The sequence below is a fragment of the Schistocerca piceifrons genome, chromosome 3, assembly GCF_021461385.2.
Source record: "Schistocerca piceifrons isolate TAMUIC-IGC-003096 chromosome 3, iqSchPice1.1, whole genome shotgun sequence".
NCBI lineage: Eukaryota > Metazoa > Arthropoda > Insecta > Orthoptera > Acrididae > Schistocerca > Schistocerca piceifrons.
Genome location: NC_060140.1, coordinates 958970903 through 958995732, shown reverse-complemented (window position 1 = coordinate 958995732; position 24830 = coordinate 958970903). Strand labels below are relative to the sequence as shown.

At 39.6% G+C, this 24830-nt stretch overlaps 1 protein-coding gene and 1 non-coding gene across 2 annotated transcripts in view; both read left to right on the top strand.

Moving 5' to 3' along the window:
* The window catches only part of LOC124787750 (dedicator of cytokinesis protein 1), a 413210-nt gene that overhangs the window by 330599 nt on the left and 57781 nt on the right, over positions 1–24830 (top strand). The window lies entirely within an intron of this gene.
* Positions 94–168, top strand: Trnas-cga. The gene has a single exon. It is a non-coding gene; the product is annotated as a tRNA-Ser (tRNA).

The window sequence follows — 24830 nt, the reverse complement described above, 5'->3', positions numbered from 1 at the left end:
TCTGCAGGGTTCGCAGGAGAGCTTCTGTAAAGTTTGGAAGGTAGGAGATGAGATACTGGCAGAAGTGAAGCTGTGAGGATGGGGTGTGAGTCATGCTTCGGTAGCTCAGTTGGTAGAGCACTTGCCCTCGAAAGGCAAAGGTTCCGAGTTCGAGTCTCGGTCTGGCACACAGTTTTAATCTGCCAGAAAGTTTCATATCAGTGCACACTCCGCTGCAGAGTGAAAATCTCATTCTGTATTAGTATTTTTCAACCAGGACTATAATACTGATAGTTTGGTAATTTTCACACCTGTCAGTACCTATTACATTTTTCTTGAAGCCTGATGGTATTTCACTTATCTCTTATATCTTGCATATCAGGTAGGATCGTTTTGTCATGGTTGTTTCTCCCAAAGTTGTTAACAATTCTGTAGTCTGTTATGAGTGCTTCATTTTGACTTAAATCTTTCGGTGTGCTTTCAAATTCTTCTCATAGAGTTGCATTCCCCCCCTCTCATCTTCAGCCACTCCTTCCCTTTCCCTAGTAATGCCTAAAAGTTTTTTTTTTTTTTTTATACATGGCCCTTCCATATACAGGGTGTTACAAAAAGGTATGGCCAAACTTTCAGGAAACATTCCTCACACACAAATAAAGAAAAGATGTTATGTGGACATATGTGGACATGTGTCCGGAAACACTTAATTTCCATGTTAGAGCTCATTTTAGTTTCGTCCACCTACGCTCAATGGAGCACGTTATCATGATTTCATACGGGATACTCTACCTGTGCTGCTAGAACAAGTACGACACAACATGTGGTTCATGCACGATGGAGCTCCTGCACATTTCAGTCGAAGTGTTCGTACGCTCCTCAACAACAGATTCGGTGACCGATGGATTGGTAGAGGCGGACCAATTCGGACCAATTCCATGGCCTCCACGCTCTCCTGACCCCAACCCTCTTGACTTTCATTTATGGGGGCATTTGAAAGCTCTTGTCTACACAACCCCGGTACCAAATGTAGAGACTCTTTGTGCTCGTATTGTGGACGGCTGTGATACAATACGCCATTCTCCAGGGCTGCATCAGCGCATCAGGGATTCCATGCGATGGAGGGTGAATGCATGTATCCTCGCTAATGGAGGACATTTTGAACATTTCCTGTAACAGTGTTTGAAGTCACGCTGGTGCGTTCTGTTGCTGTGTGTTTCCATTCCATGATTAATGTGATTTGATGAGAAGTAATAAAATTAGCTCTAACATGGAAAGTCAGCATTTCCGGACACATGTCCACATAACATATTTTCTTTCTTTGTGTGTGAGGAATGTTTCCAGAAAGTTTGGCCGTACCTTTTTGTAACACCCTGTATATTCCTTCCACTTTTCAGCCTCCCCGTCTTTCCTTAGTACTGAGTTGCATTCTGAGCGCATGATATGATTACAGTTGTTTGTCTCTTCTAAAAAGGGTTCTTTAATCCTCTTGTATCTGTCTATCCCAATGTCATGCATGCTACCTTCCTGCAATTTCTTATGTTTTAATCTGAAGTTCAAAACCAGTAGATTATGTTCGGAGCTTATAGCTGCTCATGGAGAAGTTGTGAAGTTTAAAAGCTGGTTTCAGAATCACTGCCTTACTATTATATAACGTATCTGAAACCTTTCAGTCTCTCTAAGTCTCTTCAACATTTAAAACCTTCTTTCAAGATTTGTGAACCATCTGTTAACAATGATTTAATTATGTTATGTACAAAATTCTATTGGGCAGCTCCCCTTTTAATTCTTTTCCCCTAGTCTATGAGTCTATGCTTCTCACCTTCGAGTTATGTTGTGTGACATTAATGTTAAATTTTCCGGAGTAATAGCCCCACAGTCGGATCTCCGGGTGGGAGCAACTTTGATGTCCCAAACACCAAGTGGTGCTGAGAAGAAGATACAGACTCTTCACGTCTGTACATATAACTGTCGCTCTCTAATAGGCAATGACAGACTAGAAGAGATCGAGAAAGAGCTTACAAAAATCAACTGGAGTATTGTTGGTTTAAGCGAAGTTCGCCGAAAAGGGGAAGACTGTCTCCGTTTGCGCTCTGGCAACTTGTTTTACTTTTGTGGCGACCCAGAAGGAAAACTCAATGGAGTTGGGTTCTTAATCAACAAGAATCTTAGAAGGAACTTCCAGCAGGACAGCTCGAATGGTCCTGAAGGTGTCGAATAGGTATAAAATACAGATTGTTCAGGTGTACGCTCCCACCTCAAGTCACCCTGACGAAGAAATTGAATCCTTTTACGAAAGTCTGGATAACACCTGTAAAAAAGGTAGCGATTGTCACTTCCAGATGGTCATTGGAGATTTCAATGCAAAAGTTGGCACCAAGAAACAAGGCGACACAGTGGTGGGCAACTATGGGATTGACGACCGAAACGATAGAGGTGAGAGATTAGTCCAGTTCGCTGAGTACACCAGTATGTCCATCATGAATACGTTCTTTAAGAAGCACCCTGACCGAAAATGGACTTGGAGGAGCCCAAATTTCAGTGTCAAAAATGAGATAGACTTTATTCTGTCAAATATTCCGCAGATTGTAAAAGACGTATCAGTGCTAAATCAGTTCAACACTGGCAGTGATCACCATCTTGTGAGAGCAAGGGTCGAACTCAATGTAAGAAATGAAAGGAGTAAACTTATGAAAGGGAAGAGAAGGGTAATCAACCTCAAAAACCTGGAAGAACATTCCTCGAAATTCCAAGAAGTCCTCCAAAGCAAGTTCCACGTAACTAAAGATTGTGATTTGGCAGAAATGATTGTTTCAAGTGCACAAGAAGTCGGTGGCCTATGCCAAAAAAATAAACAACCAAAGAAATTCAGTGCCAAAACTGAAACCCTTTTACAACAGAGGAGAGAAATGAAAATCCAAACCGATCGTGACATGGTGGCGTATTCCGAACTATGTAAGGCAGTGCGAAGAGAAATGAAAACTGACATACAGAAATTCACTGAAGACACCTTACGAGCAAGCTTGGAGAACAAGACAAGTTTAAAGTCAGCCAAACACAAACTCACAATAAGTAAAAAGCAGATTATCGCACTCGATGGAAATGACAGTCGAATCACTGAAAAGGAGGCGGTTTTGAAGTTCATCAGAGACTTTTATAGCAATTTGTATAGCAATCCAGGGGAAAATTTGAGTGTATCTAATTTAAATGATATATCTAGTGTTCCAGATATACTCCCATCGGAAGTCATGTGTACTCTAGATAGCACGAAGAAGGGAACAGTGCCGGGTGATGATGAGCTCAGCGTTGACATCCTCAAACTGGCAGGAGAGGTAACAATAAATCACTTGGCAAAAGTATTTACTTCCTGCCTGCACTATGCTTCAATCCTACTATCGTGGAACAAGGCTAAGATTAGTTTGATACACAAGAAAGGAAGTATTCACGATATTAAAAACTACCGTCCTATCAGCTTGCTCTCAATTTTGTACAAAATTTTTACAAAGATCTTGTTAAACCGAATTAGTTCCACCCTAGACTCAGCCCAACCTATCGAACAAGCTGGATTCCGAAGCAATTTTAGCACTATTGACCACATTCTGACCGTTAGTGAAGTGATAAGCAGAGCGAATGAATACCAACTGCCTCTCTGCATTGCCTTTGTTGACTTTGAAAAGGCATTTGACTCCGTTAGCCATGTAGCTGTCCTCCAAGCTTTGAGTGAGCAAGGAGTGGGAGCAGCATACATTGAAGTGCTCAGGAAAATCTACGAGAATTCTTCAGCTTATGTTAACATCGGCAAATCAACTCAAGAATTCCGCATCATGAGGAGTGTCAAGCAAGGCGATCCCATCTCCCCAAAACTGTTCTCTGCTGTATTGGAAATGGCTATGTCAAAGCTGAGCTGGGAAGGTAAGGGAATTAGAATTAATGGAAGAAGGCTTACCAACTTGAGATTTGCTGATGATATTGCCTTACTGGCCAAAGACTTCGCAGAGCTCCAAAACTTAGTTACAGATCTTGCATCGGAATGTCAGCTGGTTGGCTTAAACATGAACCTTTCCAAAACAAAAGTAATATCCAACAAATGGGTCCCAGCTGGAGATGTGAAAGTGAAGGACAGTCTACTAGAAGAGGTCAGTGAATATGTCTACCTTGGCCAGATTATAAATATGAAGGGAGACATAAAACCAGAAATCTATCGACGCATCAAGCTTGGCTGGCAAGCATTTGGGAAGAATTCAAAAGTATTCAGATCAAAAATGCCAGTAAATCTGAAGAAAGCAGTATTTGATCAATGCATTCTTCCTGTGATGACGTATGGATGCGAGACATGGACACTGAACTCATTCACAAAAGGGAAACTTAGGACAGCACAGAGAGCCATGGAGAGATCAATGCTGGGCTATACAAGAAAGGACAGGAAAAGGGCAGATGACATCCGGTCTGTGACGAAGGTTAATGACATCTTAGAGAGAGTAGGTTCCTTGAAATGGCAGTGGGCTGGCCACGTCGCAAGAAGAAAAGACAACAGATGGACGAAGCTAGTACTGGAGTGGAGTCCGAGAGAGCACCGGAGGCTTAGAGGAAGACCACCAGACAGATGGGACAAAGACATCAAGAAGATCGCTGGTAACACCTGGCAGAGAACTGCCCAAGACCGTCCCACTTGGAGAAGACAGCTGAAAGCCTACCTGAATCCACGACTCGAAGAGGCCACATCATCTAATGATTGAATTGGCTGATGATGATGATGATGATGATGAGTCTATGTCTTCTATTATTTTTGTTTGTCTTTCTTTTCCTATTGTTGAATTCTAGTTGCCATCTCAATTAACATAATGAATAATCTCTTTTATCACATCACACATTTCTTCAATCACTTCACAATGCGTGGAATCATTGGCATATATACTTCTAGTAATCTGATGAGGTTTGGCTTTCAGTCTGTGTTGGCTCTGATAATGTGTTTACTGTGTTGCTTATAGCAGTTCAAATGCATTCCTGTTTTCTTATTCCTGATTAGACCTACCCCTGCATTAGCTGCACATGATTTTTGTATTGATAACCCTTACTGAACAGACCAAAAATCAGGTACTTCCTGCCACTGCACTTTTCTGTTCTCACTGTATTTCACTTCAGTCTATCCACTTCATCCTCTTCTTCTTCTTGTTTGGACCATGCTTGTTCAACTGTTGGGCTTTGATCTTTGCCCAGTACTGTCGCATCGTCTGCTGATGTGACTCCTTCCTTTCTTCTATCCAGGGGGTACCTTTACTTCGGGGCTTTGCCTGAAATCCTTGGACCTCCTTGAGGGTATGTCTCACAGACTGTCTGTTCTGGAGACTAGTTATTCCCAATTCTTTAATGTCCCTTTCAGTCTCTATCAGCCAAGTGGTGCAAACCTTCTTGTTTTGCCAGAAGGTGAACAGACAGTTGGTCAGTCTGTTTGGAGGCAATGTTGCAACATGGCTATAGAAAGCTACCCTTCTTTTTCTTGCACAGTCAGAGAGCCTCTCAATATGTTTGTAGACCTCAGAGTTATGTCATCTTCTGAATTCCCCAGGCCTAGAATCTTCCTGAGGATTCTCCTCTGTTTGACATGCAATTTCTCTATCCATTTCACTTTTCATATTCTCTATAGCCCAGTAGAATTAGTATTCAAATTGGAAATAATTGATACAAAAGGTTTTATTGTTTTAATGGCTCCGCTTGTGTCCCAGTATGAGTATCCCAGGTCTTCCCCCTCAGTGGAGTTGTGGAAAAGTGGTGGGGGCAAAAATTTACCCAAAAAGGGGGTATTTTTTCGGTTTTGTGATTATATCTTGTAAATGACTAACAATATCAAAAACATAGTCCAATTAAAAATTGTAGGGCATGAAATTCTGCATTGAATGAGACCATCCACATTTTTTTGGATTACCCATTTCCATGCTTGTGCTCTTCGAAATTGGACCAATTTTACATGTTCATGTAAAAGTTTCGTTCTAACCTCTGTTTTTTGGCAATATTGTTGAAACTAATCCACCTATCAATAATGTCGTTCATAAAAAAGATATGAAGAGATAAATTTTGCATTCGATGAAACCAAAAGTGAATTTATTGAACCACCCATTTGTGTACAGCTCCTCATTAAAGTTGGACCATTTCTCATCATCAATGAAGACAATTTCAAATGTAGTTCTTCAGTAATTCTTATGTACTCTCTTTTAAATACAGAACTGTAGCAACCCATTGTCTTGTACTTATTTTATATAGTAATAGAATAAAATATTAAAATTTTGTAAAATTTGAAAAATAATATTAAAAAAGTTTTTCTTATATCGAGGGTTAAGAACTGAGACCTTGTGTCTGACAGATGTCAGAAAAAGTTCTGGCTCAAAAAAACTTGTAAGTGAAAAAAAATATGTTACAACAAAATGGTGCATAAACGACACTGCACAACCTGAGAGTAATACATGATTATTCTCTAAATAAAAAAAATCAAAACAATCAAAATTTTTATTAAAAGTTACATGTTTTAGCTCCCCTGTAAAATTTGTATTTTGTCAGATACGTGGTCTCCATTCATAACCCTCAATATAATATAGTGATACCCATTCAATTGATATGAAGGAGGCAAGAAGAGAGAGACACTCCTTGAAGTTAAGTAGTGGTTATTATAATTCGTAATTACAGAATTTTACATAAATGTATGAGATGAAAAGGATAAAAGTAAGTATGTACACAGATTTCACATACGTCAACATTTGACCAATTTTGTTGAATGTCATTGTATCACTCGGCTCCTCAAAGTCTGTTATTTTCCAAGTCCGACGCCCTGTCGCTCGGCTTCTCAAAGTCGGTAATTTTAGTCACCTCATATATACAGTCCAGATCTTCGTCAACATCTGGTTCATCAGTTTCCTCTGGTTGGGGGGAGTTAGTGCATGAATTCCCCTTGAAGTTGACACAAATTAATGAGCTCTTAGTACCAGGCTTCTGACACCTACAACTACCTGCACAGCCCTTGTTGCATTTGCAGGAAATTGTTGAGAGAAGAGACTGTGGAGCTGGTATTTTGGAGGTAGGAATGGGGCCAAGACCAAACTCTGAAGCCTGCCATCCCCAGAGGAGTGGATCCATTTGTTGTCCTATCCACATTTGTACTTGTAAGTAGGTCCTCAAGCAATGCTGGCGAGCTGCTTCCGACATTGGCGGTAGGGATGCTAGGGTGAATCTGGATTTCACATTCGCTTTGGAAAATAAGTCGAATCGCAATTTGTCTAAAGTGTCTCCTGCCGTACCTCCGTAGAGGGTTGTTAAAAATCGGAGGCCAGCTTTGACAATAGCTTCAACTTGAGTGTCAGGCTCTAAGAAAGGTTTGATATCTTCCAGAAGACATTTATTTTTGACCAGTAGATTGACCACCTTCTACTTCCCCTGACCGAAGAGTGCTGAAGTTGTGTCACATCCACTTATGATGTGAGTGACCTTCTGATGTTGTTTGCCAGTTTGAAACTGCCGGAACAAAATACTTTTGATTAGGTCTTTTCTCTTCCAGGTTTCAAGAAATATATATTTGCTGATGGTGTGGCTAGGGCATTGAGCATGATGAGAAGGTCTGTATCCTCACCAACAACCACAACCTTCTCATGTTCCTGTGATACCTCAAGCTCTCTGGCAACAATTCGGTGGTCTGCGTCTTCGTTAGCTTGCTTTATGGAGAAGGCTTCATCTTCAAGCCTCAAAATAAGCAAGCTAATGAGACGTGCTGTATTTCTGTCATTGGAAAGAAATTGCTCCTGAGTCATAGTCACCATCATTAACTCGGTAAAGATGACCTCAGGAGTAGTGTGCCTTTTGCTCCAGTAGAGGCACTCAGCTTATTTTATGCTCTCAGTGGACAGGTCTGCTGGGTAGTCATCGAACACCACATTTGTCACACGTCTGCTGTATTGTCGTTTTAAACATTCAACGTATTTTGTTAGCATTAACTGGAATGTTTCACCATTCCTCCATACAAGCTGGCGGAGAAGAAATCCACCATCGAAGACAAATGCTGCTTCTTCCAGGTTTACATCATTCAGTGGTGTGAACAAGTCATATAACACTTGGTGAGTCTTCCTCATTCCAGATGCATCGAACAAAGAGGGAGGATAGGGTGCCAGCTCATATCGGAAGAATTCTTTAAGCTGAGAAGTGCTATCCAGTGGAATAATGTTTCAGGGTTCACTGGTACATACTCCCCATGAATGGTCACCTTAGATTTAAATCCCTGTATACTCATCACTCTTTTCTTTCGGACAAACTTGATGTTGTCAAATGTTTGACCAACTAGGGTGAGCATTGAGGATTTGCTCATTTCAAAGGCTCTGTGACAGTTGATTGTGTCATCTCCGATGATTCCTGTGCTAATGGACATAACAAATTTAGTAACAGGAAAAGGATCATGGGATTGAATGCTCTCAATAAATTGCTGAAGGTCTGCATTGTCACGCTAAACTCTGGCATCCCTTGCATCAACATGTTGCTCTGAGGTAGTGAGTGATACCCCACAAAACTCTTCAACCTACCGGGTCACTGTAGTAACAGTTGTATGGTCAGAATCCATCCACTCCGAGTACTGTCGGAAATGCCCCGACCGTGACTGAGCCCTCCGGTACTTTTCAACGAGCGCATTAGTGTTTGCTCAATCTTCATGTCAGACCGTATCCCACTCGAAAACATATCAGACCTTCTGATAGTAAACCAGCCTTTGAGTGCAAACTGTATACAGTCTTCTGATATTTTCTTTTCAAGGCTCATCACGTCTTGTAAATACATCTGTGCAGATTTGGCATACAGAAAATGTTCACTGGCAGGAAAATAGGGTAACATTTTCTTAACAGTGGTGAGGTGCAGTTCCCAGTCGCCACTCCTCTCAGCCTGAATGAACTGCTTCATCAGAGTAATCGTGTTAAAGTAGAGAATCCATAACTTGGCAGTGGGACCATTTAGCTCCAGCTCTCCAAGTTTCTGTGCAAACATGTGCTTCAAAGTTTCATAATCAAGGGCTTCCAAGGAACTTGATGAGGTAGACGTCTCTTCAAGGTGCTGAAGAGTTCTCTCACTGTCACTCATTCTTGTGAGGATAACATGTGTGAGAGCCAAATTGCAAAAGATATGTGCACAAACTGAGCAATAAACAAGAGAGCAATAAACTGTGTTGCCTAGTGGGCGGACGCAGGATGCTGCCGCCTGGTGACTGTGCACTCACATCGTGCACAGTTTCTACTAAAGCAAAAGCTGCTCTTCCAAATGGTGCATTGTTGTTGTTGTTGTTGTTGTGGTTGTGGTTGTGGACTTCAGTCCTGAGACTGGTTTGATGCAGCTCTCCATGCTACTCTATCCTGTGCAAGCCTCTTCATCTCCCAGTACCTACTGCAGCCTACATTCTTTTGAATCTGCTTAGTGTATTCATCTCTTGGTCTCCCTCTACGATTTTTACCCTCCACACTGCCCTCCAGTACTAAATTGGTGATCCCTTGATGTCTCAGAACATGTCCTACCAACCGGTCCCTTCTTCTTGTCAAGTTGTGCCACAAACTCCTCTTCTCCCCAATTCTATTCAATACCTCCTCATTAGTTATGTGGTCTACCCATCTAATCTTCAGCATTCTTCTGTAGCACCACATTTCGAAAGCTTCTATTCTCTTCTTGTCTAAACTATTTATCGTCCATGTTTCACTTCCATACATGACTACACTCCATACAAATACTTTCAGAAACGACTTCCTGACACTTAAATCAATACTCGATGTTAACAAATTTCTCTTCTTCAGAAACGCTTTCATTGCCATTGCCAGTCTACATTTTATATCCTCTCTACTTCGATCATCATCAGTTATTTTGCTCCCCAAATAGCAAAACTCCATTACTACTTTAAGTATCCCCATGGATCTTAATACCTACTCTGAACTTTTATTTCGTTTCCTTTACTGCTTGCTCGATATACAGATTGAATAACATCCCGGATAGGCTACAACCCTGTCTCACTCCCTTCTCAACCACTGCTTCCCTTTCATGCCCCTCAACTCATAACTGCCATCTGGTTCCTGTACAAATTGTAAATAGCCTTTCGCTCCCTGTATTTTACCCCTGCCACCTTCAGAATTTTAAAGAAAGTACTCCAGTCAGCATTGTCAAAAGCTTTCTCTAAGTCTACAAATGCTAGAAAAGTGGGTTTGCCTTTTCCTAATTTATCTTCTAAGATAAGTCGTAGGGTCAGTATTGCCTCATGTGTTCCGACATTTCTATGGAATCCAAACTGATCTTCCCCGAGGTTGACTTCTGCCAGTTTTTCCATTCGTCTGTAAAGAATTCTTGTTAGTATTTTGCAGCTGTGACTTATTAAACTGATAGTTCAGTAATTTTCACACCTGTCAACACCTGCTTTCTGTGGGATTGGAATAATTATGTTCTTCTTGAAATGTGAGGGAGGGTATTTTGCCTGTCTCATACATCTTGCTCACCAGATGGTAGATTTTTGTCAGGACTGGCTCTCCCAAGGCTGTCAGTAGTTCTACTGGAATGTTGTCTACTCCCGGGGCCTTGTTTCCACTCAGCGTCTTTCAGTGCTCTGTCAAACTCTTCACGCAGTATCGTATCTCCCATTTCATCTTCATATACATCCTCTTCCATTTCCATAATATTGTCCTCAAGTACACCGCCCTTGTATAGACCCTCTATATACTCCTTCCACCTTTCTGCTTTCCCTTCTTTGCTTAGAACTGGGTTTCCATCTGAGCTCTTGATATTCATGCAAGTGGTTCTCTTTTCTCCAAAGGTCTCTTTAATGGTGCATGTTAAATTAAAATCAGAGGTGACCTATACAAACATATTTGCCTCCAAATTTTCCAAAATGTGGGGTTCTGTTTTTTTTAAGTTAACTTTCTGGACGATTACCTTAGGAATTACGAAAGATACGCTTTTGTCATTATTACACTGGCTTGCCAGGTAGAATATATACACAAAGGCAGAATAACAAGGTGCAAAAAGGCTTTTCCGTTTAATAAGGGACTGCCAAAGTTGACCTTAAATTTTTTGTCGTGGAATTTACCCCTGACTTTGAATAGTTTTTTAATTTTTTTTTTTTCAATCTTTACTGATAATGTTATTTTTGAGTTATCTGCATAAAACTGATCTAGAGACCTAGATTTGTAAATGTGAAGTACCTTACATGCATAGCAATGAAAGTACAAACTTAGCCGTACAGAAATGGGTGGTCCGTTTCACTTTTGGTCTCATCAAATGCAGAATTTATTCCTATATATCGTTTTTATAAACCACTTTATTCATAGATGTGTTAGTTTCAACGATATTACTAAAAAACAGAGGTTAAAATGAAAATTTTTCATGAACATGTAAAATTGGTCCAATTTTGAAGAGCACTAGTATTCAAACGGATGGTCCAAAAAATATGCGGATGGTCTCATTCAATGCAGAATTTTATGCCCTACAATTTTTAATTCCACTATGTATTCGACATTGTGAGTCATTTATGAGATATAATCACAAAACCGAAAAATACCCCTTTTTCGGGTACATTTTTGCCCCCCACCACTTTTCCACAACTCCGCCAAGAGGGAAAACCTAGGAGAGTAATATTGGGCACAAATGAAGCCATTATAACAATAAAACCTTGTGTGGCAATCATTTCCAATTTGTCTAATATTTAGGTTTAACCCTACTGGACTACTAAGCTATCTACCTGATTAAGGAATATAAAATTTGACACTCTGGCCACCATTTTTGTACAAGTCTCACACTGTTTATATGCCCATCCCATAATTATTAGAAAGTTTTAGTACAGACTCACCATTTTTAACTTTTCTGAAAGATATTTAATTTTTGTTCATTAGACAAACAAATTTTACATTTATGTATAATTTAGCTACTACAAGTAAATTATCCAAAACTTCATCAACAATGAGAAATGCAAAATACCTTAACATTTACTTGTCAGCTATACATTTGAGAAGCCATAGTATTACTGAGATCTGTCAATGATTAGAAAAATATGATCACCAATGCATACCTCGTGGGTATGCTTTCATTCAGTAGCAAACACTGAGCAAGAATTCTGAGGGGAAATGTCCCAGAAGAAAATCTATGTCATTTTCTTTTTCTGTCAGTTTTAAGTGAGTTGGAAATTATTGACCTTCTGCTTGTAAGGAAAGGGCCAAGCAGACATACAGACAAGAAACTGACTATGTCCATGTTACAAGCTTAAAGTCCCTGCATTTACCTGTAGATGAAATATTTATAGGCTGTCAGACGGTGGTATTGGGGTCCACATTGTCTGCCAGCAGTAAGACATGAGTCATTCGTGTAGTTCCAAAAAAAATATTTGTTCTAATTAAGGAAAAAATCAGATTTTGGTTTTTATATTTTCAATAATCACTCTGAGAGAGGTGGAGCAGTGGTTACGATACTGGATTGCATTCAGGATTATGAAGGATCATACCCATGTCTGGCCATCCAGATTTAGGTTTTCCATGATTTCCCTAAATCACTTGGGGCAAAAGTCGGGATGGTATCTTGAAAAGTGCATGGCTGACTTCCTGCCCCATCCGTTTGTAACCCAAGCTTTTGCTGCATCTCAAATTACTTTGCTGTTGATAGGACAGTAAACTCTTTCTAATCTTCTTTCCTTCCTTCTTCAATAATCATTCTCCTGTTATTTTTCACAAATTTTAGAAAAATGAGTGGATAGGGTCTTGACAAAAATGATTGATTTAAAACAAGACTGGCAAAAGTGTGGGTGTGAATCTGGAGAAGATTGAAAGATAAAAATAATTTTTTTTTAACTAAGGCAGTGTTAATAGTGAATCAAAGAATGCAGAACATATATTTATATTTGAGAGAGAGAGAGAGAGAGAGAGAGAGAGACCAAAGTAATGACATATTTTCATTAGCATTGGCCACATGGATGGTGAGAACAATGTACATGTTGTCAGTGAATGCAGTTTGCCTATGGCCAGTACTTGCTTTGTGGTAACCCTATATTCACTGGGTATAGTGTATTAGTGGACATCTGTTATCACTGTCTCCTGTACGCAAACTAAATGGATTTCAGATGTACGTCATGAGATGAATAAAACACAATTCATTTTTGTATCCCATAGAGACACACTGCAAAGGGAGTGGGTGGCAGGGGAGGCGGAGAAATCTGCCAGAATACTTCTGCATGTACTGTAATTACTTGAGTATTGCTTGAAGCCTCACTTGCATGTTCCCCCCCACCCCCTCCCCCCTCCACCCCTCTCCTTTGCTCCCGCCCAAAATTTCTCTCTCTCTCTCTCTCTCTCTCTCTCTCTCTCTCTGTTTAGTGAGTATCTTATGAACTTTGTGTGTGCTTATGTGTCAATTCATTAATCTGTAGGGGTGTGGTTGGCGGTTACCTGTTCTCAACTTTTTATGTAAAACATTATTTCCAGATACATGTCATACACTCTTTATCACTGATATCGTCATATATAAATTACTGTATCTGAAGGGTTTTACAGACTAGTCAGAAACTAATGGATGTCCAGTAGCTCTTAATTAAAACTCTGTACTAATAAAAAATTGCAAAATACTGTGAAGGTAATGCAACATGTATGGTGTCAGAACTTTGGGAAGCTGATTCATATTTATGCTTTGGCATCACTAATGAAACAAAGTGCTACATTGCTAAACAGATACTGGAAAATTCCTTTAAAAAATAATTCACTCAGGTGTATTTGTCCATCCTGCATGGAATCACAAGCTTAAGGTCATTCAATGTTATAGTAACAATGTAAAGAAAAATGGATTGCTACTTATCATAAAGATGAGATGTTAAGCTTCAGACAAGCACAATTAAGACAGTTACACATAAGCTTTCGGCCACAGCCTTCATCAGAAAAAGAAAGATAAACACACATCATTAATTTACACGAGCGACCACACCTCACACATACGATTGGCAACTTAGCATTGTCAAATAGTTGTGTGTGTCTGATCATTGATACAGTGTGACTCGGAAGTTGATGTGATTCGAAAGACGATGAATAAACACAGGAAAGAAGAGAAAGAACGGACACTGAGAAGAGTAATACAGTAGGGAATAGTAACAAAGGAAAACATCCCAAGGTTGTGAGATGGAGAAAAAGCTGTTTAACAAAATCAAACAATGGAAACTCCAGGTTGAAATATCAACAATGTCAGAAAAGACAGATTGCTACTTACTGTAAAGATGACAAGTTAAGTTGCAGACAGGTGCCAATTAAAACTAACTTACACATGTGTTTTCAGCTTAACTTAACGTGTCGTATTTACATGATCTTTTCCAACATTGTTGATATTCCAACCTGGAGTTTCCATTGTTCAGTGTTATATTAATAATGTTCAGGTGCTTCCATTATTATGATAACTCGTTGTTCCATCATCCATCATTGTAGTGACAATTTGTAGATCGTTAATGTTACAGATGGTTACACATGGTAAACCTTGAAAAGAGTCTTCTTTGGCATGTTATACTATTAATAAAACTGCTGAAATATGTAGCAATTACAGACGTGCAGAAATATGAAGACCCAGTTACTCCCAGTCAATTCACATACAGAAAACATTTCACCTGTACTGTAATGTGTTAAGTGCTTATACATCAGATGAGAAGTATTCCTCTATTTCTTTAGATATTTCTTTCATGTAGTCATTGGGCTGTTACAAATGTCAGATACATGTAGTTCTTACTATTACAACAACTAATAATGCCTTTCAAAATACATTACATTCTTTACATATATTATTACAACAAGAATCATTAGCTTACCACATATCATAAATTTTATATTTTAGAAAATAATGTGGTTGATTTATTAAAAAAAAATTTAAAAAAAAACTTGAAACATTTTATGACTAACTTGCATATACAGTATACTGTACATTATGTTACAATACATCGCTTGGCTCATAATGTTCACTGCTTTAAAGTTGCTAAGTGAATACATACATCTTTCAGTTATTTTTTTCTTTTTAATTCTGATTTACATTGTTTTTTTTATATTAGTTTTCAGGAACTCTGCTAGCTTATTATACCATATTAGCCCATTAGTGTATGGGTTCGGGTATGTCATTTGTAATATCATTCTTTATCTAAAGTAGTTACCTTTGGACCTGATGTTGTTGTTGTATATCACTACATTTAATTACTTAAGTACCAATCGAGGTTGCACACTGGACTCGCATTATGGAGGATGATGGTTCAAAACCCTGTCCAGCCGTCCTGATTTAGGTTTTCCATGATTTCTCTAAATCGCTTCATGTCAATGCCGGGGTGGTTCCTGTGAAAGTGCGTGGCCGACTTCCTTCCCCATCCAAAGGGACCGATGACCTCAGTGTTTGGTAGCTTTCTCCAAATCAGCCAACCAACCATTTACTTAAATTTTCTGAGAGGCAAAAAAGTAATTAAATTATAGTGGTACAACAAGCAGATGGTGAAATATTTGTGTTGTATGAAAACTGTATGGCAAGAATCTTTACAGCCCAGTCCATCTATAATCCTTAAGCCACTTGTTTGACAGCAGCAGCAGTACTCTGTTAAGGTTCACATCTGCAGTGCAACCCCATATTTCTGTGTAGTACCTAAGATAGGGATAGATTGTCCCATAACACACATTTTTCAGTGTGTGAGTGGACCCCATTTTGGACAGTTGCCTAAGAAGATACAGGCTGTTACTGACTTTATTACACACAGCATTAATAAGGTTATTCCACCAAAGTCTTTCTCCAGATGGAACATAGAAATTTAAAGCTGTTTGCTTCCACCACCATTATCACAAATATCTTTCATGCAGGAGAACTACGAGTTTCCAAATGCAAATATTGGCAGCTGGGACTGACTTACATTGATCATTAGTCCTTGAGCATGGAAATATGTCCATAATTCTAATATCCTATTGGTTTTTGAATATTCTACTTCCTTATAGTCTTTGATGTAGAATAAAACTGATGTGTCTTAAGCACAAATTACAACGTGTGAGTTAATGAGACGTATAATGTCGTTAATGTATATTGAAGAAAAGGGAAAGGACTAATAATTGACCCTTGAGGCCTCCTTGTATCACTTTTCAATTTAAAAACTAAAACCTTATGATCAGTTTCGTATGTAAGTTTGATACATGGTTTCAGATTCATCAGGCATGTCGCTTGAAATTTCATAGATGCATCATTGATATTGGATGGCTGCAGTTTTTTAAAGAGAAGTCAGTGGTTTAGTGAGTCAAAAGCTTTGCTCAGGTTTGGAAATATTTCAGTGTTGTGCATACCCAATTCTATATTACTGTATGACTTTATGGAAGAAACTGACAACAACAGGGGGCGTGCTGCGTCTTTCATAAATCCATGTTGTTATTCAGTAAGCATTTCAAGACTTGATAAGTAAGCTCTGAGTTGGGATAGGGTAACTAGTTCCAGTATTTTACAGAAGGTGGGAATTGGTGATATTGGTTTGTAATTTGAAATTTCTTCCTTGCTTCACTTTTTCGCTAAAATCACCTATTTTTAAGATCTGTGATATCTTTTTTTCCAACTTATCCTACAATAAGTAAGATAGGTAATGGGTTGAATTCTTTCATTGGCACACTTCTTTATCATCATACTTGAGATACCATCCCATCCAAATGAAAGTTTGTACTTTAGTTTTTGAGTTGTGTTCAGTACCGTCTGTTGACTCATGTCAACAAAATTGAGCCCTACAAAGTTTGTGATATTATTTGGCTTCTCAGCCTGTAGATCTATAATGGAGGATGATTGGTCAAAATAAGAGATAAAGTGCATATTGAATAAATTACATGTTGTATTTGGATCTTTAAGTAGGTAGCCTTCATGCCTAATACTGACTGGTTCAATTTGCACCTTGCTGATGGTTTTGCAATGTTTATTGATTAGTGTCCAGGATGCCTTATCCTTGTTGGTTCAGTACTCTATTGCATCATTGTTTACCTCTTTCCTGAAGTGTAAAAGATCTGCCTTGAAGATAGGGCATACTTGTGGGAACGCGGAAATAACGATTGATGTGCACTATATTTACACCATGCAAGTGCAGCGAATGTTAGAAAGTTAAGTTTTTATTCTTTGACTCATCTTCTATTGAGTATCCTGTTCTGAATTGGGAAAAGAAAATGTCCTAAGTAATTTTATATGTGGGTTTAATTTGTCGCCCACATAATTGGTGACCCGGGAGAAGAAAGCAACTTTCACAATGATATTATTGTGTGGCAGATACGTTCAGTGGAAGAAGCTAACAGACTTATACAAGCCACAAATGAAGAGATACGGTGGCTAAAGCAAGAGATTGAGGTTTTGGAGCTTGCAATGCCGAAGGATGATAGGAGAACAGATTCCATAAATTTACTAGTTTTGGTACTAGCAGTCATGACATGAGAATACATATGTGCTGAAGATTTTTTGCATATGAACGCATCATTATCAACCGTGCCACAGCTGCAGTTAACAACTCCATTCACAACTACGCAACCAGACATATGGTATGCAATACTAGAGAATATCTCCGAGCAACAATGGATAACTGAAGACTGTGAAAAATTCACTATCACAATTAGCAACTGGGATCGAAGGACAACAGCGATAGTCTCCGATGTGAGCCTAAATCCTCCACTCTGTCGGGCATATGTCACACTTAAAACATTATTGATCACTCGCTGCATGAAATTTTCTGAGCAGCGACTTTCTCATGTGTGTAACAGGAGAAACATGGGGGCAGAGGTCCATCTGAATTTTGGAGACATTTGTGCCCTATAGTCAACTCAAGCATAATACCCGATGATTTATTACTACATGTCTGGCGGCGACAGTTTCCTCACTAAGTTCAGCTAACATTGATCACATATGAATGACAGTCTCTAGACAAGTTGCTGTAAATACCAGACAGAGCTTTCGCTACCCTGTAGCCGATGCTCTTAGCATCCCTAGCAAAATCATTGGTTACCTCTGCAAAGGAAGCCAATAGTAACTCTTTGTAGAAGTTAGAAAAATTCATGTGAAGCTGTGCTGCTTCAAATTACAGGCCTAATAAAAACCATGCACTACTGAGGGGATCAGACAGCTGCAAGCCACGATGGAAAAGATGGCTTCTCGGCCATAACTTGGAATGACAAACTTCCACCAGTAACAAAATGCAGTCACACTCCAAACAGGATCAGGCTCACAGCAATGATTTTTGCTGGTACCGCAGGTGTTTTAGGCCATGAGCTGCATGATAAACAAAATCTTGTGGATTCTTGAATGAGAAGGGCAGCTGTAAACGAATGAAAAACCAGGTGACAACTGTAGGTGGCAACATTTACATTCAAGATAAAGGCTGTTTTGTGACATCATGGAGAATTAGCTAACACTGCACTGATTACACGTGGTTGATAGACTCCCAAGTCCCAACCTCATGATAGGCACAGATTTGGAAGTGAGTTCGAGCTCGTTTACAGAGGACATTAGTAAGTCTTTGAAATTGCTAGCAGTTAACAATTCAAGCATAAAAATATCTTATTATAAAGAGCTCACAGTTGATATTGGTTTGTCTACCAATTACAAATGGAACTTTATAAAGTGGCACATATTTTACAGACTATCTTACGCACAGATTTCTTGTCTCATTTTGTGATCACTGTGGACTTGACAAATAACTACCTTACTACCAGATCACATAGGGGCATGATAAAAGGTTCTAAGTGCAGTGGAGCAGAGATCGTAATAGGAGTAGTGAGCAGCCCAGGGATACTCACTCTGCAGCAAGAAGCCATCAAGACTCCAGTAGTGAAGCACAATACAGTGCATTATATACACACACCACACCATGCCTGCCAATATCAACACGTGTCCACAGATTAGTGACAGAGTAATTAACAGAGATGAAAGTGATTTTTGAGGAATAATTAGAAGACCAGACAGCTCGCTCTTGGGCATCCCCTCTCCATCTACGATGCAAGATAGATAGCACATGGAGTCCCTGTGGTGGATATGCTGATTGAACATGAGAATGATTCCAGGTAAATACCCCATACCAAACATTTAAGAATTTACTGTGCTCTAGCAGGTGCGAAAATATTCTGATTACTGGATTGTCATAAGACATACAACCAGATTCTGGTGGCTCCAGCTGATATGACGACGACAGCGCCGATCAGACCCTTTGGGATATTTGAATTTCTGTTTATGCCATGTGGACTAAAAAATGTGGCCCAATCTTGGCAAGTATTTAAGGATGAGGTGCTTCAGGTGTTACCTTTCAGTTATGCATACCTGGATGATATTTTGATATTCTCAGAGAATGCACAATTACATGATAAACACATTCAGGAGGTACGACAGAGGCTGGATACATACAGTGTAGTTTTAAATGAACATAAGTGCACCATGCGCAGAAATCGGGTAACTTTTCTCAGCTATATAGTTTCAGCCGATGGTATGCAGCCATTGCTGGAGAAGACAGATATGCAGCAAAATCTACCCAAACCTGCAGACTACATACAACTTCGGCATTTCCTGGGTATGTTAAACTTTTACTGTCATCATTTGCCAATTATTGCCGCAACCAGGCACTGCTTATGAATGCATTGGCTGGCAAGAATGCAAGAATTATAAAGGAAAGCAAAAGCTGCAATGGACACTAGAAATGAGTAAAGCTTTAGAGATTCACAAAGAATCTTAGAAGTGGCAGTCTTGTTTGCACACCCCATGCCTGCAGCACCAATGAGTATTCCAGTGAACACAAGTCAGGTTGCAATTGAAGCAGCCTTGCAACAACAGTTAGAGGAACAGCAGCCTCTTAGTCTCTTCTCAGTGAAGCCGCAACTCCAACAGACAAAATGGAGTGCATAGGATAGAGAGTTTGCGATAAATGAAAGTGTCAGACATTTCTGCCCATATCTTGAAGGCAGGCCAGTAATAATTTTCACCAACCATAAACCTGTAGTTTCAGCTTTTGGCAGCATCAGCGATAAATGCTCACTGAGACAGTTTTGGCACAGAGGGTTTGTCCGTCACGGATATGAGGCATACCAGAGGTGCGGAGAATGTGGTTGCGGATTACTCTTCTCGTGTTTACAGCATAGCCAGCACTCTGAACTATGAAGAACTTGTGGCATCACAGAAAGCAGATCTAGAGCTACAGAAATTATTGATGGACCACACAACGGGGTTACAGTTAGATCTAATACCAATGGCGGGCAGTGCGATATGCACGTCAGAACGCGTGCCCATACATTACACAACAATTTCGCAATGCGGCATTTGACAGTGTTCATGGCCTAGCATACCCAGGGGCAAATGCCATGATCAAGTTACTGACATTATGTTTTGTGTGGTCATCGATTAAAAAAGACACCCGGCAACAGACTCGCGCATGTCCGTGAAATGGGTGAAGGTTATTCCGATCACTGACATAGCGGTGGAAATAGTGGCGGAGGCGTTTGTTTCTCACTGGGTAGCTTGCTTTGGGTGCCCACTTCATATCACAACTGATCGAGACTGCCAGTTCAAATCCAGCCTGTTCAAGAAATTGGCGGCTTTTGCAGGTTCCAGTATCACCAGACAACAAACTGCCATCCGGCAAGCAATGTTATGGTAGAGAGGTGGCAGAGGATGTTGGTTGGAGTTCTCATGCGTCATCAACGAAGATGAAGAGACGCATTACCTCTGTTTCTCCTTGGACTACGGACCATGTACAAGACAGACATCGAGCTTCAGTGGCGGAATTGGTTTATGGAGAACCATGGGAGTCCCAGCTGACTATATAACCACTGCCTCATCACCAATGCCAATAAATCTCTTATCGCTGATATGTGAAATCTGCAGTCATGTGGAAACAGTGAGAAGACCAACAGTATCTAGGCACAGTGAAGGCCCAATTCTTGGGTATAAGGTGTTGGTGGACTGTGCTCGTGTCATGTTTCGCTCAGCTGCACTCGGAGCCCCACTGCAACCTCCCTATACTCTATTTAGTAGTACGATCCAACACCCATACTATAGATGTCTTGCAGAAGTACAAAACCATTAGTGTCTCCTTAGAGGGAGTAAAGCCAGCATGGGTCTTACTGGAACCAGAGTAGCATGGGTCTTACTGGAACCCAACTACGATGACATTCGACCAGAAGAGAAGGACCGCAGTTTGGAGTGCACTGCGCATAATGTTGCAGAAGAATACACATTGAGATGTCATGGAGTCACAGCACAGCAGTCCACACTGGCTCCCACACCTTCGCAGCAACGAATTGTCTGTATGAGACCAGGAAGACAATTCATATTTAAGTACCAGTTCATCTTGGGTACTGCGCAGATATTTAAGTTTTTGTTGTTTGATTCATGTTCTACTGAGTATTCTGTTCTTAGATGGAAAATAAAATATCCTACGTAAATTTTCATGTGGGTTTAATTTGTTGCCTACATATTTTTCCTTAACTGTGTGCAGTTTTGTTTCTTTATGCCTAACGTCAACCTCATGTGTATTCTGCCTTAACTTAATTAGACTAGGTGGATGTTTTTATCTAGTGGGAAGCAGCAGTAGTAGTCAAAATGCCTAAACAGAGTCCTATAAAATTTATCCAGTTTGCTTTTTGACTCTTTGGTAAATGGTGTTCCACATCTCCTCTGCTAACTTAATGTTGGAGGAGCTGATATTGGTGCTACTCAGAATCCTCTTTTTTTTTTTCAATTATTTTAGCTGATTTTGGTACAGCAAAGCTTAAGTACTCCAGCAACTGGCAATAGTGATTTGAGTTATGAAAGTTAACACTCTGGCAATTTACATTGTCTCTGTACGTTCTGTTAGCTGTTACATAATCAGTTTTACTGGTGCTTCATATGTTACCCTAGTGTCAGAACTTCTTACTACATTTGTGAGATTATACAAATTTAATATATCTGTCAGCTTCATGTAGGTTATACCTACAGGAGTTTGCATCAATATTTAAGTCTCCAGCTATATTAAGCTCTGTGGGGCCTGTTTGCCAAATTGTCCTGTTGAGTCTATCAGGATAGCATGAAGCATCATCACATGGTGGACAGTACATCTCAGTATCTTTCAGTTTAGCTATCCAGTTGAGTGAATATTTATGTCGACCACAATACCAATCATTTCAGTTGTTCCATCTTTAGTGTACTTTTCAAGAAATGAATTTCTTTTATGTAAAAGATGTTCACTAACAAATATTGTCATGCCACCCCTTCTGTGTTGTTGTTTGCAGTAACTAGCTGCTAATACGTAATCATCTAATTTGTTAATCACAACTTTATTGACTTGTAGTACACATTGTGTTATTACTATTAAGTGTCACAAAAGCTTGTCACAAACACTTGGAGCAAATTGAGCTTATTTTTAAGATACTGCACACCAAATCACTGAACACTTGCATGAATTCAGCCTATATGACAAATTTCAATCCGGTTTCCGTAAACATCACAGCACAAACACTGCTCTAATTAAAGTAACTAATGACCTGAAATATGCCATCGACAATCGAAAGGCAACAATATTGACGCTACTGGGCTTCAGCAAAGCTTTTGACACTGTTAACTTTGACATATTGCTCAGAAAAATGCAACAGCTTAATTTCTCTGATAGTGCAATGAGATGGTTTGAAAGCTACTTAAAAGACAGACAGCAATGTGTTGTCTACGTAAATGAAAAATCTTCCTGGAAACATGTTTCCTCGGGAGTGCCACAAGGATCAGTCTTAGGACCACTTTTGTTTTCTTTATATGTCAACGATATTTCGTCGGTTCTGTCCTCCTGTAAATATCATTTCTATGCCGACGACCTCCAGCTCTACCTAAGCGTCAGACCTGAAGATGTAAACACTGCAATCGCTCAGATGAAAGATGATCTGTCTTCAGTAGTGACATGGGCGAAAAACCTGGGGGCTTAAACTAAATGCGAAAAAGACGCAAGTAATCTTAATAGCCCATCAGAAATTAATAAGTTCAGATTTCCGCGAACGGCTATCTCCTATTCTGCTCAACCGTACTCCAATACCATATCAGAAAACAGTGAAGAACTTGGGTATAACTTTGGATGAGCATCTCAACTGGGCGGAGAATACAGTCGCAGTGTGCCGAAAGACGTCTGCTTGTCTCTATGCTCTCAAAAAGTTTCGGAACCTGTTTCCACAGGACTTGAAACGCCAGCTCGTGCAAGCACTCGTTCTACCGAGCCTCCACTATTGTGATGTGATTCAACAAGGCACGAGTAGTGAAAACAAAAGACGGCTAGAGCTAACCATGAATGCCTGTGTGCGTTACACCTGCAACATTCGCCGATATGATCATGTTAGTGCTTCATACTCCGAGCTAGGGTGGCTGGGGCCGGACAAATTGCGTGACTACCACACTCTATGTCTACTTCACCGACTCCTCGTTGCGCAAGCACCCCAGTACCTTGCTTCAGAGATTAAAAACCTGTCATACCATCATAATCGAAACACGAGGTCACTCTTATTTGGTATCCTAACTGTGCCCACTCACAAAACAAAAACTTTTGCAAACTCCTTCTCAGTTGCCGCTGTCCGCCTGTGGAACAAATTGCCCCTTACCTTGCGCAAAATTCAATCTCCTGCTGCTTTCAAGAAGAAGTTGAAGCATTTCCTACTATCATCCTCATAAAGTTCTCCACAAAATTAATGTACAAGGCCAATCCTCTCGTCTGTCAAATAGCAAAGCTAGCGTCTCCTATCATGCTCCTGAGATGCCTTCCTCTTTATCTATCTCTATTAGCCACGCAATCTTCTTTTCCTTTATATTTCCTTAATTATGTTTCATCATGTCTCTCTATTCTTCTCCTCCCTTCACCATCAGTCTCCCTCATACTCCCTGCTGCCAGCACTCCTATATAAAATCTGTCTCTTCAATAATGTCTAATTATAACAGTACTTATGATCTACGAATATAAACTCTATATGTATGTATTTTTCCAGGTGTACCTTTCTAATTGTTTATTTCACTTTTTGTACTAGATGTAGTTTAACATGCCTACTAAAACATATGAATGTAAAATAAGTAGAATGCCTGGTTAGATGTAAGAGAGGGCCTCATGGCCCTAATCTTGCCAGGTTAAATAAATAAATAAATATGTGTGTTGTTCTAAGGGATACTGATCATTTTGTTTACCATTCGTTCTGTGTAAATCGTTACACTTTGTGATAAGGGATTCTGAATGAGCAAAATTATTTCACATCTTTCGCAATGCACTGCAGTGGCAGTTAACTCACTGCTAAGCATGTCTGCTCACTTAGTAAATGGCGTTCTGTCGTGTCTGAGGTGTTTCTTGTTGAACTAAACACCTTGGATGTGAAAGAAGCCTGTTCACATGGGAAAGAGAAAGGCCTAGAATGAGTAAATTATCATTTCAGTGCAATCTGAAAGTATACACTATTACAGAGCTATGTAAAATTACACATATTGTTTGTGACCAAATGCATTTCATTTTAAGAATTCCAATGTTGCTCAAAAGCCTACGTAGCAACAATCATAACACCACAAACTCAAAATAGTTTTGAAAAATAAGGAAGTGAAGATAGAAATGTAACTTCAGTCAGTCATGGGTCTAACAGCAACTTACCATTTTGAGTTTCTGGTATTATAGTTGTTGGTATATAGGCTTTGGTACGACATTGCACGCATTTCATTTTAAGAATTCCAATGTCGTACCAAAGCCTATATACCAACAACTATAATACCAGAAACTCAAAATGGTAAGTTGCTGTTAGACCCATGACTGACTGAAGTTACATTTCTATCTTCACTTCCTTATTTTTCAAAACTATTTTGAGTTTGTGGTGTTATGATTGTTGCTACATAGGCTT